Consider the following 19,401-nt stretch of genomic DNA (forward strand, 5'->3'; position numbering starts at 1 on the left):
GGTCTGGATATGAGGTACCATCCACAAAAGCTTCATGCAGGAGTATTCAGAGGTGAGATGATTAGATTATGGGAGCTGTGATCTATTCAGTATATCACAGTTTGAATGGACTGACTGGGTAGTAACTCAAGGTAGAGGAGGTGTGGTCCAGAAGTGGGTCCCTAGAGGAATGCCCTGGCAGGGCTCATCTTTCCTGGAACCACTTCCCCTCTCTTTCTCTGCTTCCTGGCTGTCATGAATAGAGCCATGCTCCTCCTCCATGGTGTTCTCTCTTATCTTGGGCCCAGAGCAATGGAGTCATCCCACCGAGTACTGAATCTCTGAAACTGTGAGCCAAATCAACTTTTCTTCCTCTAAGTTGTCCCTGTCAGGTATTTTGGTCACAACAATGAAAAGCTGACTAACACGGTTTCCATAGATGACATGCCCGACAGACGTACCACTTAGGACACTTTCAGCTGCAAATGACAGGGAATCAACTCAAGCTAGAGGACACAGAAGGTGGGATGGTATTGCCCCATGCAGCTGGAAGTGCAAGGGAGAGAGCAGACTTAGATGGGTCAAGATGAAGAGGCTCAAGGACATCCTCAAGAACATCTACTTTTCTTAATCTTTCAGCTCTGCTTTTCTGTCTCAGCATCATCCTCAGGCAAGGTTTCCCCATGTGGTGATAGCCAGGAGTTTCAGTTTAGACCATTTTTACAACTAATGATCCTAGGATGGGAAGGACCTGTGCTTCTCTCCTGTATGTTTCTGCAAAATTCTTGTAAAGGACTCTTCAGGGCTTGGTTGTGCCCACTTGTGAAATCAAAAAGTGAACGCATTAGTGCCAGCAGAGAACACATGAATGGATTTCCCACAAGAAATAGGAAAGGTAGATAGTCTTTGCCACCAAAGAACTGAAACAAGGAAAACACACATAAAAAGAAACAAAAACCAAAGGATATATTGCTCAAAGCTTGTTGTCCTCCAATAACAAAGAAGAGTATCATTGTTATTGATTCAAAAATAGCAGAAATAAGGAAACAAAGCTGGGATATGATTGTACTGGCTAATTTGAAATTTCAACTTGATTGGATTAAGAGATGATGAGGATTAAGAGGATTACGGGTGTGTTAATGAGGATGTGTCTAGGAATGATTGACGTGTGGGACAGCCAATTGAAATGGAGACCCTCCCTAAGCATGGGCAGAACCAACCAATAGGATGGTGGCTTGGATGGAATACAAGTTGGGAGAAAAGTTGGAGCAGCAGATGCAAGCTCCATTCTTCTTGAATGGGTTCTTGATTGCTTCTGCGATCATCTGAGGATATTGGACTCTCACATCTTCACTCTTCCAAAGCCAACTCTGACGGTGATTCTCCAGAAAGCTTAGGTCTCAGACTGGGGTAGCACTGTTGATCCCTCTTGTTCCGGGGCTTCCGTCTCTTGGCCGGTGCAGCTACTGCTTCTTCCAGCTCTCCAGGCTGCAGATGGCCACTGTAGACTGTCCAGCTTCTGGTCACATAAGCCAACCAAATAAGTCCCCTTTTTATCATTATACTTCCTTTTGATTCTGTTCCTCTAGAGAACCCTGACTGATACAATAATGGATGAAAAATAATTGACCTGCCATCTTCTAAGTAAAGCAGGTAGAACTAGTAAAAGGGTGAGGGAATAAGGACATAATGAAAGTAAAGGTTTCCACCCCGTATAGTCTACCTGAAATAAGGGTGAAATCCACATTGGAAAAAAATTTATATATTATTGGGCACTAATAGAAAACAAAGTAATCACATGATTCTATCAATGCTGCTAACTGGAACTCAAAGGTATTACTGTCAAATAGAAGGAGGGGACTGAAACCAGATTTAAAACACCAAGTAAGAAAGTATTTCTATGCCTGCCTAAACTCTTCTGTAGGATGCCCTCATGCACACAAACACAGAGCGTTATCATGTCGGCTTTTCTAGAGCTGTCTTCTCCTAATTTGATAGTCGTGTCCTGGGGAGATTTTTCTGAATGGAAGACTTTGATAATTATTAAATGCTGCAAGCTTGAAATGACTGGCTTTAATGGAAACAACATTTCTGGAGACCAGTCATCCCTGAAATCAAACAAATAGCTCAAAATGATTGCTAGAGATGGAGGCTATGAAGCAGTGAGGGAATGTCTTATATCTCAAAGGAAATATTAATTGGAATTCATGATAGGACCCAGATATGCAAATACTAAAGTTTAATCTGCAGATATGTCTCTCAAAAGAGCAGGGGAAGTGCATGGTGGCTCTTCTGCAGGGAGCGCTGCAAAAGTCTGTGGGTGCGTGGTGTGAAGGGGAGAGGAAGGGCAGAGCTGGCATGGGAACTCCCAGGCTCTCCCCTGCTCTGCTTCCTAAACCCTCCTCCCAAGTCCTCCACGGCTTCTTCACCAATGAAAACAGTTTCTTTAATAGTGTTGTGAATATATGACCTCAAATATCAGACCAAGAGCTAAGAAACATTCCCTAAGCTAACTACTCACAAAGAGAAAATGGAGTAAATATTATGTTTTGTAACTAGAAGAGTATCGCGGTGTTTATGAGGTTTAACAGAGGAAGAACTGGGTGAATCCCATCTCATGATATCTCAACACAGCATTTAATAAATCCTGGGGAGCCCCCTATGGCCCGGCACCTGCATGGAGTTGCAGTCATAGGAAACATAAATCACTCATAGTAGCACTAAAGAGAAGTGTAAGTAATTAGAAAGGGAGATGAGCATGGGGGTCTTAACACATCTCAGTGCCCAAAAAGCTCCCCAGAAATATCCTCGATATTGTTTGCTTTCCCTTCCACTCCCCAGGCCTGCAGGTGCCACTGCACTCTGCTCCCCTCTCCTGGCCCCTCTTCCTCCACCTGTGCATGAGAAGCTGCCTTGTGCCCAGCCCTGCACCCTCCTGGGCCTCTGTTCCTGACAGCTTGTCCTGCTCCTCTGGGCAAAGGGAGCTGAAGGATCCAGAAGCTTCACACCTGTTAGTCTGCCTTGCCTCCCGCCCTGACCGGGGTTTCTGGGGCCTCCTTTGCAGTGAAGTCTTTGGCTCTGATTGTTTTCCTTACAAGAGACTCTGGGAGCTTTTGTGAATTGTGCTGCTATAAACATTGATGTGGCTTTGTTCCCATAATATGCAGTTTTTAAGTCCTTTGAGTATAGACTGAGGAGTGGGATAGCTGAGTCAAATGGTGGTTCCATTCCCAGATTTCCAAGGAATCTCCATTCTGCTTTCCAAATTGGCTGCACCAATTTGCAGTCTCACCAGCGATGTATGAGTGTGACTTTTCCCCACATCCTCACCAAAACTTGTTGTTTGTCTTCATAATAGCTGCCATTCTGACTGGAGTAAGATGAAATCTTATAGTAGTTTTGATTTGCATTTCTCTAATTGCTAGAGATGATGAACATTTTTTCATATATTTTTTGATTGACTGTATATCCTCTTCTGAGAAGTGTCTGTTCAGGTCACTTGTTTTTATTGTTGTTGTTGTTTGTGCTTAGTTTTCTGGGTTCTTTATATACCCTAGAGATTAGTGCTCTATCAGATGTATGAGGAGTAAAAATTTACTCCCAAGCTGTAGGCTCTCTTTTCACCTCACAGATTGTTTCTTTTGCTGAGAAGAAGCTTTTTAGTTTGAATCCATCCCATTTATTGATTCTTGGTTTTATTTTTTGCACTATAGGAGTCTTATTAAGGAAGTTGGGGCATAATCCCACATTATGGAGAGTAGGGCCTACTTTTTTTCTGTTAGATGCAGGTCTCTGGTTTAATTCCTAGGTCCTTGATCCACTTTGAGTTTTGTGCATGGTGAGAGATAGGGGTTTAATTTTATTTTGTTAAATATGGATTTCCATTCTTTTTTATTAGTTGCACATGACAATACAATGATCTTGACATCATACATTTTGAATCAAATGGGGTATAATTTCTCATTTTTCTGAGTGTACAGGTTGCAGAATCTCATTGGTTATACAGACACGTATATACATACAGCAATACTAGTGTCTATTTTATTCTTCTGCCCTTCCTATCCCCCCTACCCCTCCCCTCCCCTCCTTCACAATTCACAATAGCTAAACTGTGGAACCAACCTAGATGCCCTTCAGTAAATGAATGGATAAAAAAAATGTGGCATATATACACAATGGAATATTACTCAGCAATAAAAGAGAATAAAATCATTAGCATTTGCAAGTAAATGGATGGCATTGGAGAAGATAATGCTGAGTGAAGTTAGCCAATCTCCCACAAAATAAATGATGAATGTTTTCTCTGATATAAGGAGGCTGACTCATGTAAAGTAGGGAGGCAGAACATGGAAGGAATAGAAGAACTCTAGATAAGGCTGAGGGGTGGGAGGGGAAGGGAGGGTTCAGGGGGTTAGCAAGGATGGACACCATTATCCAAAGTACATGTATGAAGACACAAATTGGTGTAAACATACTTTATATATAACCAGAGATATGAAAAATTGTGCTGTATATATATATATAATAAGAATTGTAATGCATTCTGCTGTCATTTATTTTTAAAAAATCAATTAAAAATTTTTACATAATACAAAAAAAAGAGAGACTCTGGGAGCTTCTTCTCTTTCCACACTCAAGCTTCTGCTTGATTTCCTCCCCTCCCTGGAGCCAAGCAACGAAGAAGAAACTGAGGGCCAACACTTCTGAGAAAAAATTCAGAGTCACCTTAAAAAAACCTTCTTTCCCCTTCCCTTTCCCTTCCTCTCCCTCTCTTTCCCCCCATCCCTGTCTTTCCAAGGCAGTTGAAGGAGAAGGACGGAAGTCCCCATGACACACTGTGGAATGCCCCTGTCATGGAAATCTCTTTGATCCGCACGGGATGGAAGGTGTCTTGGCAGAGAGCAGGAAAACCTGCCGAGTTGTGGCTGTCTCGATGGGAGAAAGTCAGGGAGGTCCCAGGAGCTGGGCCTTCCTTCAAAGAATGACACAGTTGATTTGCACACCCAGATGGAGAGCAGCATTCTTCACAATAGCCCGAAGGTGGAAGCAACCCAGGTGTCCCCTGACCAACAAATGGATAAACAAAATGTGGGATGACCATATGATCTGGCATCATCCTTGGAGACATTGCGCTAAGTGAAAGCCATTCATAATAAAAAGACCAATAGTGTATCATCCGCTTCCTAGGAGGTACCTGGAGCAGTCAAAACCAGAGAGAAGTAGAATGGAGGTCAGGGACTGGGGCAGGGGGATTGGGATGCTCTCTCCAATGGGAATGGAGTTTCTGTTTTACAAGATGACTTCTAGAGATTGGAGATTACACAACATTGTGAACATCCTCAACACGACTGAACTATAAACCTAAAACGTCTGAGATGACAAATTTTATGTTATCTATATTTTACAGTTACTTTTTATTTTCATTTTTTTAAATGACCTGATCATGAAGATATAAAGGGCATGACCTTGTGAACAATGTGCATTAAGTGGGGAGAAGGTAGCTGTAGACACAGAAGCTATGAGGCTAATAGCACAGGCACAGCCCCCAAGTCCGCAGAGGGAAGGTCCCTCCTGGCCACTGCCCTGCTTCCCTGCCCTGCTTCTCTGCCAGAAGCCACAGGGAGGGTTCACTCAGCTGTGAAGCTTCTGCCCTTCTCAAGTACCGACATGGCAGGGCAGGCAGACGCACTTGTGATCACACACGCTGGTCCAGCTGGCCAGAGTGACAGAGAAACCGCTGTAGTGCCTGCCTGCAACCTGGCCCTGCTGGCCAGCAAGGGGTGACCACAGTTCAGTCTCAGAATCCGCAGTGCCCTTGGGCACCCAGACAAGGGCCCAGGGCTGGGGTTCCTTAAGTGTCTTGGCACTGTGACCTAGCCGGCCAGTGACCCGGCAGGGATGCTTTCAAATGACCAGTTTCGACCTTTATTCCACAGAGTGCTGAGGACCTGCGTCTAAGACGGAGATGCCAGTGCGTCTAGCTCCTGGTGGTGGCGCCTTCTCGCGGCTGCCTCTCATGGCACAGAGGGAGACAGAGCTGCCTGTGTCTCCCATTGACCCCAGCATGAGGACCCACCTTCACGACCTCCTGGAACCCCGTTACTTCTCAGTGCCCCCTCTCCAAACTCTAGAGCCTGGGAGTGAGGGAGTGAAATGACACATTCAGTTCATAAAAGTGCTGAACCAATCTAATCCACAAAGTGGCCCAAACTATCTTTGTCATCAACAAAAGTTCTGATTATTTGATACAAACAAGAATCACTGAAGCATTTTTGATTCTTCAGATGCCCTTAGATGAAGATTTTAGAAGAGGAAAATATTTTTTTTAAGGATCACGTGAGGGCTGGGGATATAGCTGAGTTGGTAGAGTGCTTGTCTCACATGCACAAGGCCCTGGGTGCAATCCCCAGCACCACACACACACACATACACACACACACACACACACACACACACACAAGAACTACGTGATTAATACAGGCCCCAAACCTCCCAGATGGAGGCCATCAGTGTGCAAACCATACAGCAGCTCCGCTGTCAGGCAGCTGCCAGGCCTGACACCCACAGCCTGGGGATTTGCCCCTCCTCCATCCGGGAGTCGCCCCAGCATTCCTCTTGTTGCTTACATAGCTAAGAGCTGTTTTTGTTGTTTATGATCAAAAGAGTCTTAACAGACAAAAGGAGTTTCTTATTCAAGTCCATTAGAGCTATTAAACCCAAGGACATGAGCAGCACTGGGAAAAAGACACCAGAAAAGGAAGAGCTCTTTGTCCCAGGAATTGAGAATATCAAGTTCAAGTTGTTGCCTTTACTTGAGGGCTTATGTGATAGCATGCGATCACTCCTGGTGAGTCTCAATTTCCTCATTTGTAAAATGATCTCCAAGATGCCCGCCAATTCTGAAGTCCCACTGATAAATTTGGGGAAGCTCAGAATGAACTGCCGGACATGTGCTACCTTCCACCCCTAGCCTGCCACACGGAGGAAGCTTCGCGTCAACCTAAGACCCCACCACACCGCGGAGAGCAGAGAGGCAGTCCACACACTTCCATGGGTTTGTAAACCCAGAACATCTGGGCTTCCTCGAGACATGCCCCTGTCTCTCCACCATGTCATAAAGGCACAAATCTAACTGCAAAGACCTTGAAGAACATGAGGCTTTTGAAAGAACTTAAAAGAGGAATTACCCCCACAGAACATGCTGCAAGATTTCTTTAAAATCTTTTTTGAACATGCCTGTCTTCCTCCAAATCTGATAACACCAGGCAGCTACTCCCCTCTCACACTCCGTGTGATACCCTCACTGCAGATACCCTCTGATCCCCTTCCCTTCTCTGTGATGTATCCCAACAGTGCCCTCCATTCCTTTCATGAGTTTAGGATTTCTCCAGCACGCTCTCAGTCCGCTGCTCATTGTCTCGCCGCTGTGGTTTCTTTGCAAGGTAAGGCTTCCTGAAATAGACTGCACGTTCATTCACCCAGGAGTTGCTGAGCTCCTCATCTATCCACATAACTGAGGCGGAGGAGTGTCATAGGAAAAAAAATGAAAGATGCGTTTCACATTCCGATTCCAGCTCCACGCCACATTTTGGAGGTAAAGTGAAATGAGTAAAAACACATCCACGCAGCACTTCTGCCGGCAGTTAAACGTGGCTTAACTTTAACCCAGACTGCTTGTGACCCCAGAGGGACCTCTGATATCACAGCCTCAGGGCAAAGAGTCACTACTCATCTTATGAGGCTGAAGGGGGAGGGAGGGCTGCCACACTTCCCCAGGAGCTGGTGCCAATTGGTGTTTGGGGACCAACTTTGGCCCCCTGGAGGGGGCACGGTGAGCAAGCTGGACAGAGATCTGGGGTGCGGCTGTCCCGTGGATTCAGCCTCAAGACTTGTGCCCTCCACTGGTTTGTGATCCAACACTGACGGAGGAATGATAGGGAACAGCCCATATGCAGCAAAATGCTGCCTCAGGAGTGGTGCCGTATGACAAAGTCCCTTCTTCAGAGGCAGGAACACAGCTCTGTAATTGCTCCCCTTACGCAGACAAATTGAGTTGTTTCAAGCACATTGATAGACTGTCTGTAAAGTGACCTATGATTTCTGTTCTTGCCTTTACTAACAAGCCACATCACCTCAAGCCTCTGAAGGTACATCTATATATTCTTCTCTTCCCCATTCTTCACATTCTAAGACAAAATTAAAACCCAATCATGTCTCCTCTCCACTTAAATCCTCAACCAATTCCCAGGTACTCATTGGATAAATACCAGAACCCTTGTCTGACCCAGCAAGCCCCGCCTGGCCACTCCTGCCTCACTAGTGCCTCACTGTTCCCTGTGGAAGCCACTCCAGCCTCCCTCAGTAATGCCAGGGCTTCCTCTCCCCAGGGCCTTTGCACAGGCTGTTCCTTCTGCTGAGAACACCTCCATCCTCTACTCTTTGCCTCCTTACCTCACATTCTTCCTTCAGTCTCAATCTGATTCTCATTTCCTATGGAAAAAATCCTTATTGCATGTCCTCATACCATTATTGTTCATAAATGAAAAATCTTTTTTATATTACAGTTCTCAGTCTTTCCCACCAGAGTAAAGTTCCCGAGAGCAGAGGCTGGGACTTGTCGGCCGCCCACTTGTCTTCCCACTAACCAGCACCAGACGTGGGAGAAATGAAAGGAGAAAGGGAGGCATGACTGGAATGTAGAGGTGAACCGCCACCCACGAGGGTTCAAGTGCACTGGAAAGAACCTTCAGGGTTCAAGAGCAGAGGGCAGAGGGGAGCTTCAAGACGGGCCTCGTTTACGTACAGGGTAGAGGGGGAAGTCTTTAAGGAAAGCCCTTTCAGAAGAGTTCAAAGGAGGAGAGAGGGACCGATGCTGCCCAAGGTGGCTGGAGGCCTGGGGCAGGAAACCCAGAAGGTTCGCTGCAGGGACTGGGCAGTTGGCTGTGCAGCTCTGGGAGTGGGGGGCTGGAGCCAGACCGCGGGGACTGGAAGGGAATAAGCAGACAGGAGGCTGTAATTGTAGGCCACGCTCTGGAAGCTCTTTTGAGCAGAAGAGAACACGGTGATAGAAAGAAAGGGAGGGGAGAGGTGGAAATGATTTGGGCACTTTCTTGTAGACTGAGTTGGAATGAAGCAGCAGTAGAAAGAGGGGGGATGATTGACAGGCAGGGGGATGGCAGGTGGATGGGAGGAAGGCCTGAGGAAGGTGGAGGGACTGGCCGCAAACCAGCAAATGCTATTCCCCAGCGCCTGGCAGAGCGCCTGGCACCAGGGCATGGGCAGTACATATTAAATGAGCAATTGCTACATGAGTGAAGAGCGCACAGACACGGGAAGAGCAAGCTTTGGGAAATCCTGACGGCTGTACTTTGGACCCGTGTCAATGTCTCCGTCCCCAGCTTGGCGCCTCTAGGAACTGTGGGACTCTGAAAAGATAGGGCCTCAGGGGACATGTTAGGACACTGGGGACATGGCTTCAAAGGAGACAGTGGGAATCCAGCCCCTTCCCATCTCTCTTGGCTGCTGTGGATGCCGCTGAGTGAACCAGAAAGGGGCGTCGTGTGGAGATATGGCCTTCAGAGTCAGGAAGACTTAGGTGTTAATGCCACTTAAACTTTACTACTTAGGTGACCTGGGGAGAAGCACCTAATCTGAGTTTCTGAACCTGAATCTGCTGTCTGTAGGATGATGTTAAAAACTGTCCTTGACTCACAGGATTTTTCTTTTCTTTTTTTTTTTTTTAAACATAAAAATGTCTACCACAATGCCCGGCACAGAAATGCTCAAAAATTGAAGATAATACTGTTACTGCTGCTTGTGCTGTTGGGGTTGTAATTGTTTTGCAATGAAGAAGGAGACCTTCCTACATCTAACTGTTATTGAACAGAAACCTGAAAATGTTTTATAAAGTGGTTTCCCTTGAGTAATGCCTCACAATGTCCCATCTGCAGATTGACAAAGCAGCTGGTGACTTAGTGAAACCACCAAATGCGCACCAAGTAGCCCAGGGCCTGATATGCAGTCAGAAGAGACCTGCAGGACACAGCCCAGATTTCACGCTGACAGGCGGCTGGGTGGTAAAACGGACACTTGAATAAAGGAGACAGTCGTGGCTGTGCAAGTGGGGATTCGGATGCCAGGAACCCAAGCTGCAGCAGCCAGAAACAATGCTGGAGGGATCCTGAGCCAAAGCCCTGAGAGATGCTTCTGAGGTCCAGGTGGAAGGTCAGTCATGCACAAACTAGAGGGCAGGAGCAGAACTAGAAAGAGGGGAAGTCAGAAGCAGAAGAGGATCTGCACAAGTTAAGCACAAAGCCAGACGGCCATGCTCAACTGTTTCAATTCACCCTCATTAGTTTTCATGCCCTTGACAGATATCAAGGCCATTCCTGTGCACAGGGAGCACACAAGTAGAAGCTTCAGTCTATTTAATTTTCTTTTTTTGAATCACACTTTTATTTTTACTATTAATTTTTTGACGTTTGTTTGTTTTAAATTTTCATAAGTTTAACAATTTCCTTTGGAGAAGCACTCAGGACATAAGTGCATATGTTAGTTCTTTTAATTTTTGCATTGTGATGTGTACATATCTTCATAAACCACTTAAGTCCTCCCTAAAACAAGTCAGAGAAGAAATAGCTAAATTATATGCTTTTAAATATTTAGCTATGCATATTTTCCCATTTATTTTACATTTGCTACATTTTTTTCTCATCTAATTCACTCTTATCTTCTTGTTTCTTTGATCTCTACTCATTATAATCCTGATCAAAGGACAGCTGGAGCTGGAACAGGACTAAGGAACCAATCTCTTTTAATTGTCTGTAAACCACCTCTAACATTTTTTTTTCCTTTGAGTGAGGTAAAGTGGTAGTAAGTAAAAACAAAACAAATGAATACAGTTCGTCTCTGTAGTAACAACTGATGCCATACATGGAGCACCTGCTGTTTGCTAGGTACTACACCAAGTGTCCTCCACATGTTATTTCATGTAACCCTCATTCATTACGTCGGAAGAACTAATCCACTGAGAGAGATTATTGGGTTATAACTGCAGGCAAGTAGCTAGGTCACTGTGGATATGCCTTTGGGGTTTATGTTTTACCCCTGGTGAGTGGAGCTCTCTCTGCTTCCTGATGCCCTGTCCTGAGCCGCTTTCCTCCTCCGAGTCCTCCCACCAAGATGTTCTGCCTCATGTCAGTTCCAGAGGAATGGAGTCAGCCATCTACGGACAGCAACCTCTGAAACTGTGAACCCAAAATAAGCTTTTCCTCCTCTACATTTTTTTTTTTTTGGTCAGGTCTTTTGGTCACAGCAGCAACAACAACAACAACAAAACAGACTAAAACAGTGTTGTTTTTAGAATGCTGTATTCACAGGTGTTCACAGATCTGTAGAGGCTCGTGGAAGTTTCCAAGGATCAGGGGTTTCCTGCGTCATGATGCACAGGACCATGAGGAAAGAGATGAAAGGTCTCTGCCTGCAAACAGTCAGAGAGGATGCCCTTGGCTTCAGAGAAGGATTGACACTTCATATCACATCATACGAAGAAGGAGCACAAGTTTATCAGGCAAAGAGTAAAGCAGGAAAAAAGGGTCTGTGAATCCGAATCTCATCTAATCTACTGTCTACACTGCTCAGATTCACTAAACAGATATTAAGAATCAAGATCAGCTTATGTATTGAAAACATTCAAGAGTATAAAATTAGCCAATAAAAGCATAAAGAAAGTAACACTATTGAGCAGCTATTTTGTATCCTTAATGTACATTATCTCAGCCTTGTGAAGTGAGATTTATTAACCACCTTTGTATTCTTGAGAACTTGGACACTTCAGAGAGGTTAGGCAACCTGACCTTGGTCACAAAGCAAGCAAGTGGTGAAGTCAGGTCCCGACCCACAGTCTGACTTCCAAGGATCATGACCTTTTCCTCCTTGACTCTGCCATGACAGCTCCAATCAGATTAACAGCTTCTCGTGAGCAGTACCCTCTTCACCACTGTCTCAGAGTTTGTATACAGTAGAGTAGAACATACCAGAGAGTAGCCTTTAACCTATGTTCACTGAACAAATGGAATACTCAGGTGTCTCTCTGCAGGACTCCCAGCAGAGAGGACTGAACCCCAGCTGGTAAGGGGACTGGGGCTGACCTGGGGGGTTGTGGTAAGTTCCCATTGAAGATGGCCTAAACTGTCACATTGACTGAGGATATGAGCAGAGCTGGAGTGAGATGATTTTCCAAGACCCACGGGCAGATGATGAACAAAAGCCCAGGCCAAGTCAGGAGCCAGAACATACCCAGACCCAGAGGAAGCAGGAAGGAACAAGTGAAAAGGCCCTGTGAGCACCAGGGTGGGCCTCCAGCACTTCTGTGGTGTGCCGGGCCGTCCAGGTGACCCCAAAACAGAGTCTAGGCAAATGGGAGCCGTTCCCATGCCCATTCCCAACACAACTACACCTTGACAGCCTGGAAAAGATTCCAGAAGTCCTGGCCTCGGCAGACCCTGGCAGTGAGGTGAGACCGTGTGTGCACCATCTTGGAAAGCATCTATTGCTCAGAGGGAGGAGAGAGGAGACGAGATGCTGAGCACGCTGGCCCCGAAGGCTCTCTTTCTTGTGACACCATCTCCATGCACCAGGACTCTTGCTTTGCTTCTGAAGGCTGTTGAGGTTGGCTCAGGGGAGGAGGGGCCAAGTGTCTGATTCAGGGCCATACACTCTGTTCAGGCCACAAGTAAAATTTCACAGGCTGGCGTCGTCCTTGTCTACACAGCGAATCCCTTGCAGCCACAGATCTGCTGACAGAATTTATGAATCCATCATTAGCTCTTCAGAAACAGCGAAGCTATTTCTTGCTGGCACTTAGGGATGAATGCATGGGCTGCGCATGCTGACAAACATCTTTTACAGTTTATAAATACCCCAGCACGTGATCCCTGCTCCAATGGGAGGGTAGCTGGTTCGCCTGCTGCAGACAAGGCACAATTTCATCAGATAATTGCTACTGGAAAAGGAGTTCTGTGTGTTTCCAACATCTGGCCCTACAGTACCGTGGGACTTTTCAATAAAATGTACATTCACTGCAGTGGCTGGCAGGATTCATTTGGAAAGAAAGCTGTGTCCAAATGCTGAACCAGGCTTCGGGAACCAAATGTTCTGTTCATTGATTTCTTTTTTTTAAATAATGCAATAAAGCCCATCGCGGATCCACACGTAGTTGCTTCTCCACTTTGTCTTTCTTGTCAGGGAAAAGGGTCACCAGGGGCTTTGACTGTGAAGGGTTTATAGAACATACTCCAAGCACTTTGATGTCCTCAAGACCATGACCTCACCCCCACTTTCGTACATTCAGGGGAAGTTAGAGAGACGAGGTGGTTTCCCCAAGCCCACTGAGAGAGGAATAAACAGATCCGGAACACAAACCAAAGGTATTCTAGCCCCAGGTCCGGGGCTCCTTCCCATCTTTAAATCCTCTGCACCTCACTGACATTTTCTGATGTACAAAAATCCTGACAAATCTACTTAAAAGTTTCTCCAATATTATTTGTGGTTCTGCCATTTTAAATTTGCAGTTCTTTTTTTGTTCCCCCAATTTCAATTCATATTGAACCCAGAGCCTTGCACATACTCATAAAGTATTCCACCACCAATGAATTATACCCCAGCCCTTAAATTAATATTTCTTGATTTGATAATGGGTCACACAACCATTTCACTCAACAATATCTCATAAGTTACCTATTAACACCTGTGAATGTCTCGACCATCAAATTGTGTTTGCTTTCATCAATGTACTGTGATCTTGCAGAGAATACGAGATTCTGCATAGGTACTACCTGAGATAAACTAAAAGGAGCCTTGTATTATAATGACATAGACGAGTGTTATGATATATATCTGGAATGTCCCCCCAAAAGCCCCATGATTCTCAATGCAGCAAGATTCAGAGATGGAGCTGTCAGGCAATGATTGGATTACGGAGACTCTGATCCCATCCGTGAATTAATTCACTTGAAAGATTAATCCACGGATAGTTGAATGGACTACTGGGAAGTGGGACCTCCTTGGAGGAAGCAGGTCGCTGGGGGAATGCCCTGGAAGGATTTCATCTTCTCACTGGACCTTTCTCTCCCGCAGCTTCCCAACTGCCATGAATGGGCAGAGTTCCTCTGCCACTCTTCTCCAACTTGACATCCTGCCTCACTTCAGAGCCATGAGCTCAGCTGACCATGGACTAGGATCTCTGAAACCAGGAACCAAAATAAACCTTCACTCCTTTAAGTTGTTCTTGTCCAATATTTTGGTCATGGCAAAAAAAAAAAAAAAAGGTTGCCTAAGACAAAGATCATAATGAAGTGCATATACTCCAAGCACTGCACCAGGGACTGGCTACAGACCAGTCCATTGTATTATTACACTTTTCCTGTGAGACAGTTGGTTTTATCCCCAATGACAGATCGTAAGAATGAGGTTCAAAGAGGTTAAAGAACATGCCTGTGATCAAAGACAAACTAGGATGAGAACTCAAATTTGTCTGACACAAAAACTCAAGCTCTTACCTACTGTTCCTCTTTCCCAGCCAATAAGATGCATTTATATTACACCATTGAAATTAAAGCTTAGTAACACACACTTGGGTCATCCTTGTCTACTAATGTAAGATATCCAGGTCTTTATCCCTGGAGCCTGTAAATGCCACCTCACATCACAAAAAAACTCCATAGATGTAATTATGTTGGGGATCACTGGGGACCGCGATGTGGGGACAACAGCCTGAATTAGTCTGGGTCTCGGATGTAAATACAAATGTCCTTACAAGAGAAGAGACAGAGGCAGATACGACACAGAAGAGGAAAAGGCAATGTGACCAGAGGCAGAGATTAGAATGATGTGGCCACCAGCCAAGGAATGCCGGCAGCCATTGGAAGCTGGAAGAAGCAAGAAACAGATCCCCCCCCCCCCCTCGACCGTGCCTCCAGCAGAAATCAGCCCTACGCTGCCTCAATTTTAGCCCCTAAAACTTAATTCAAATTTCTGGATCCCAGAACTTAGAAAAAATAAATTCACACCATTTTAAGCTACTGCGTGCCATAACTTGTTACAGCCGCTATAGGAAACTATCACTCCTGGGAAAGTTGTTTAAGTTCTCTACAGCAATGTTGATTAAATTGAATGAACTTAATAAATATTCTCTTTTTCTTCTTCTACTTTCCTGGAAAATGATAAAGTGAGCAAAGGTTTTTAAATCTGGGAGGATTTAGTGTTTTTGTTTTGTTTTACTGTTTTTTAGGTTTTTTTTTTTTTTTTTTTTTTTGGTTTTTAGTAATGCAGATTAAATCCAAGAGCACTTAACCACTGAGCCACATCTCCAGCCCATTTATTTGAGACAGGGTCTCACTAAGTTGCATAGGGCCTTGCTAAATTGCTGAGGCTGGCTCTGAACTCTGGATCCTCCTGTCTCAACCTCTAGAGTTGCTGACTAAACTTGGGTTCTTTATAGAAGAGTGCTCCAAATGAAAACTGAAGGAATTCAAGAGCACTTGAAGGATTCCGGGGGTCCTTAGTCATCCATTTCACCCTCAGTGAGTGTGAAAAGACAAATGAACTTGAAACTACCCTCAGCAACATTTAGGTTAAATGTAACCATGAGATGTGTTCTCTCAGTCTCTGGAGGTCTTTAAAAATGGAGAAAATAGGTATCTGTCCCAGATAAACCTTGAGTATCTAAGCAGAATCCACTTCAATTATGTTTTGAGGTCACTATGTTCCTGTGGCTCCTTCAAACGGGATTTCTAGAAATTCTTACCTGAACTAGGTGTTCACAAATGTCAAACAACTAGAAAGCAGTGGTTAGGTACCATCTTCTAAGACAGGATATTTCATAGTATTAAGGAATCATCATTCGGTTTTTGTTTTATTAATGGCACTGCAATCGTGTTCTGGAAGATTGCTCTTTTAGAGATGCTCACTGAAATATTTATGGATTAAATGATATGGTGACATTTGCTTCAAAATAAACTGGGGAGGGAAGGAAGTGAGTCATAGAAACAATGAAATAAGTTTCTTGTGAGTTGATGGTTGCTGAAGCTGTGTGTGGGGCACAAGGAGGTACATGATGACATTCTTGCCACTTGTGTATACACTTGAAATTCTTGATAAGAGAAGGAAGGAAGGAACAAAGGAAATAAAGGAAGTGGGGGGGGGGTCAAGGGAGGGAAGAGAGGAAGGAGGGAGGGAGGGAGGGAACCAGGAGCTGTGACCATGTTCTGGATTGAATCCAGTTTGGATTTAATCTGTATGTTGCTGCATGGTCTTGGGCAATTCATTGCTTTCTCATCTGTAAAATGGGGAGGGAACCAGATGAGCTCTGGGATCCCGCTGAGCTTTTGCACTCCATGGTTCCGAGCAGGGCTTAGCCATCAAGGACCTATCTGCTCCTTTCTCCAGTGTTCCTAAATGCTTTGGCGTTCTTCCTGGGAAGGACAAAGCAACACGCTGAAAATGGCCAAAGGTTAATGGTGATTTTAAAGCAAACAGAAATGTGCATCCACTGATGTTCCAGAGGCCTCTAACCCCACACGCTTCCAGCACTCAGAGTCCTCCACTCCTGGCCACTGAAGGGAAATAAATGACCCTGTACGAATGTTTCCAAAAACCTTGAGTTTTAAGGTTGTCGACTCTCCAGGCCCCCTAGAAAGAAATGAAACATCATTGGCTGGGACTCTTCTTAGCGGAGAGTGTAAGAAAGAATAAATAGCAGGTTAAAACTCTTGCTACACAAATTTACAATGCAAACAAATTTGGATGGGAACTAGTCAATTTACAGAAACAGTGAAAATGACCCATGTGTGAGGGACAGAAAGGTTCCCACAATTATCCCCCTCACCTTCAGTCTGAGAACACAAGCTGAGAGGGGCTGCTGGCCTCCAGCTCATACAGCTGGGGAGCTGCACCCTTCATCCCAAGCTCCTGGCCCAGGTCATCCTTTTATTTGGGGAGGGGGTGTTTACCAGGGATTGAACTCAGAGGCACTCAACCACTGAGCCACACCCCCAGCCCTGTTTTGTATTTTATTTAGAGACAGGGTCTCACTGAGTTGCTTAGCACCTCACTTATGCAGAAGCTGGCCTTGAACTCATGATCCTCCTGCCTCAGCCTCCATAGCCACTGGGATTACAGGCATGCGCCACCACTCCAGACCCATGTGGTCCTTAAACCAGACTTCACAAATTTGTCTAAGAACTTGAGAAACACTTTTGCTAACATGAGGCAAACACTTAAATTGAACCATATTGAAACTGCTGTTAGTCTAGATCAAGAATGATAGATATTGGCAAAACACTCATTTCTGGTAAAAGCTTCTCCAGTAATGGAAATCACCCTCTATAAAACAGAACAGGGGTCTCACAGTGTAGAGGCCCTAAGACCCTCGAGACAGGGAGAAGAGCAGATTAACACACAGGGACGGACTCAGGCATGTACAAAGATGCAACTGAGGGTCTGTGATAGCTTCTTGTTGCTGTGACAAATATCTAAGGAAAACAGCTTGGAGGAGGAAAGTTTTGCTTTGGTGCATAGTTTCCGATATTTCGTCCAAGGCAGAAACATGGCAGAAGGTGTAGTGGAGGAAAGCAACTCAGTTCATGGCAGCCGGGAAGTGGAGGAGGTGGGGGTGGGCAGTGAGGAGGGGCAGGGAGTGGATAAACCTTGGGGTGCACCCCCCACCCACTTCCTCTCTCTCATTTCCACCTCAGGTGGCCCATCCAGCCATCAGTGGATTAACCCACTGGTAAGGTCAGAGCCCACAGGATCCAACCACTTCCCCCAAAGCCCCACCTCTGAACACATCAGACCTGAGGGACATTCCAGATCCTAACCATAACAGAGGCCAAATATTACTGGTTAAAAAAAATAGGAAGAGCAAACAAAATCACAAAGACTATCCATCCACACATCTACATCTCCACAGGTAAAACAGGGAATCAGCACTTATAAAGGATCCTTTCTCTAAAAGCAGGATGATCAGCAAAGCGGGAGAAAAGAGATGCCACAGAGGCAAACATCAGCAGTGCATCTGGCTGGGAGGTGGAGTCTGCCAGGCAACAGAGGCCACCTGCCCAGGATCAGTGGAGCCTTCCTTCCCAGTGATGAGGTGGACTCACCAGGCCCCCCACCCCCAGCACTGGGTCACTTTCTCCAGGAAGCCTTCCTCGGCTGGTACACACACACTCCATTCACTGGTCTGTTTCCTGTTAGCCTGAAGCTGCCTGAAGGCAAGAATGAACTCATTGTATTCCCAGTGCCCACCAGAACTTACCTGAGAGTGAGCCCTCAGGAAATACAGACAAAAAACAAGAGGAAGCTAAAATGATCAACCGTGAATCACACTTTGGAATGGGTCCTTGATTCCATACCCTTCCGAACCCTACAGAACAGCAGCTGACAATGGGAAAAAAGTCTCAGGAACTGGAAGGACAGAAAGAATTCGCAGGGTAGGAAGAAAGAATTTGAAAGAGCTGTAAGATAAATCTCCCCGATGTTGTCCTACTCAAATGAACCCAATGCCCAGCACCCTGCAATGCAGAAACAGGCAGTGCCCGAGGTTGCTCCAGGGTCCTGGCTTCCGCCCTGCCCCCTTGAGCCCCAGGCCCTCACCAGCATCCCTGCAGAGAAGGCAATGAGTCACTGACTTGGCCCTTCCCCAAAGAAGGGACCCACCCTGTCTCCAGGTGGGAGTAAACAAGAGGAAGGCTGCGTGGATTGTGGAAAAGCCAAGAGAGGCCCAGATAAACAGGAGTACTCCCGATTTGTTTCCAGAGCCTCGTGGTTCTGCATGGATTTCATCTAAAGAGCACAGCAGGGACTGGGTCAAGAAGGCGCTGGGAGAGAGACAGAAGCTGGCCAAGCCCAGAGGGAAGCCATATCCACTACTCGTGCCACCTGGCAAGCTGCTCTGGAAATTAACATCACACAGGCAGAAACACACCTGTTGTACAGCCAGCTGCGGCAGCTCCAATCAGCTCCAAACACCTGAATTCTTAGAGGACCACCACGGGTTTCTCACTCAGAGTTCTCAGTGAAGGGCCTTCACTCCGTCAGCCTAGCATTCTAGAAAACTGTGCTACTATCACATGTACACAGCTATTCAGATTTTTCACTTGTATGAATTTTGAGTATTTGTTTTTCATCTATGTTGTCATTGATCTAAATGTTTTTTATATAACATATAAAAAATATATATCCTTACAAGAAGATACACAGTACTTCGTTATTGTTATCCCTTAGGACCTGGTGAGATGTCTTTTGTATTTAGTATTGCTTATTGTGCTTGTCTCTCTCACTTGGTCTTGCTCTCATCAAGTTTATTGAACCATTTGAAGAATAAAAAAATTAAAAAAAAAAAACAACCTCTGTCTCTATAAA

General features: G+C 45.3%; 1 protein-coding gene across 11 annotated transcripts in view; it reads right to left on the bottom strand.

Annotated features, from left to right (window-relative positions):
• Kcns3 (potassium voltage-gated channel modifier subfamily S member 3) overlaps positions 1-19,401 on the bottom strand; it is an 89,774-nt gene that overhangs the window by 24,302 nt on the left and 46,071 nt on the right. Inside the window, exon 6 of one of the 11 annotated variants that reach the window (XR_013429221.1) lies at positions 11,332-12,773. The exons of 9 other annotated variants lie outside the window; for them this stretch is intronic. The gene's annotated coding sequence lies outside the window, so the exon portion shown is untranslated. Of the gene's footprint in view, positions 1-11,331; positions 12,777-19,401 lie in introns of those variants that run through there. One more of the 11 variants, XR_013429223.1, reaches the window with a different exon arrangement.

This window comes from Ictidomys tridecemlineatus, chromosome 12, assembly GCF_052094955.1.
Source record: "Ictidomys tridecemlineatus isolate mIctTri1 chromosome 12, mIctTri1.hap1, whole genome shotgun sequence".
Lineage (NCBI taxonomy): Eukaryota > Metazoa > Chordata > Mammalia > Rodentia > Sciuridae > Ictidomys > Ictidomys tridecemlineatus.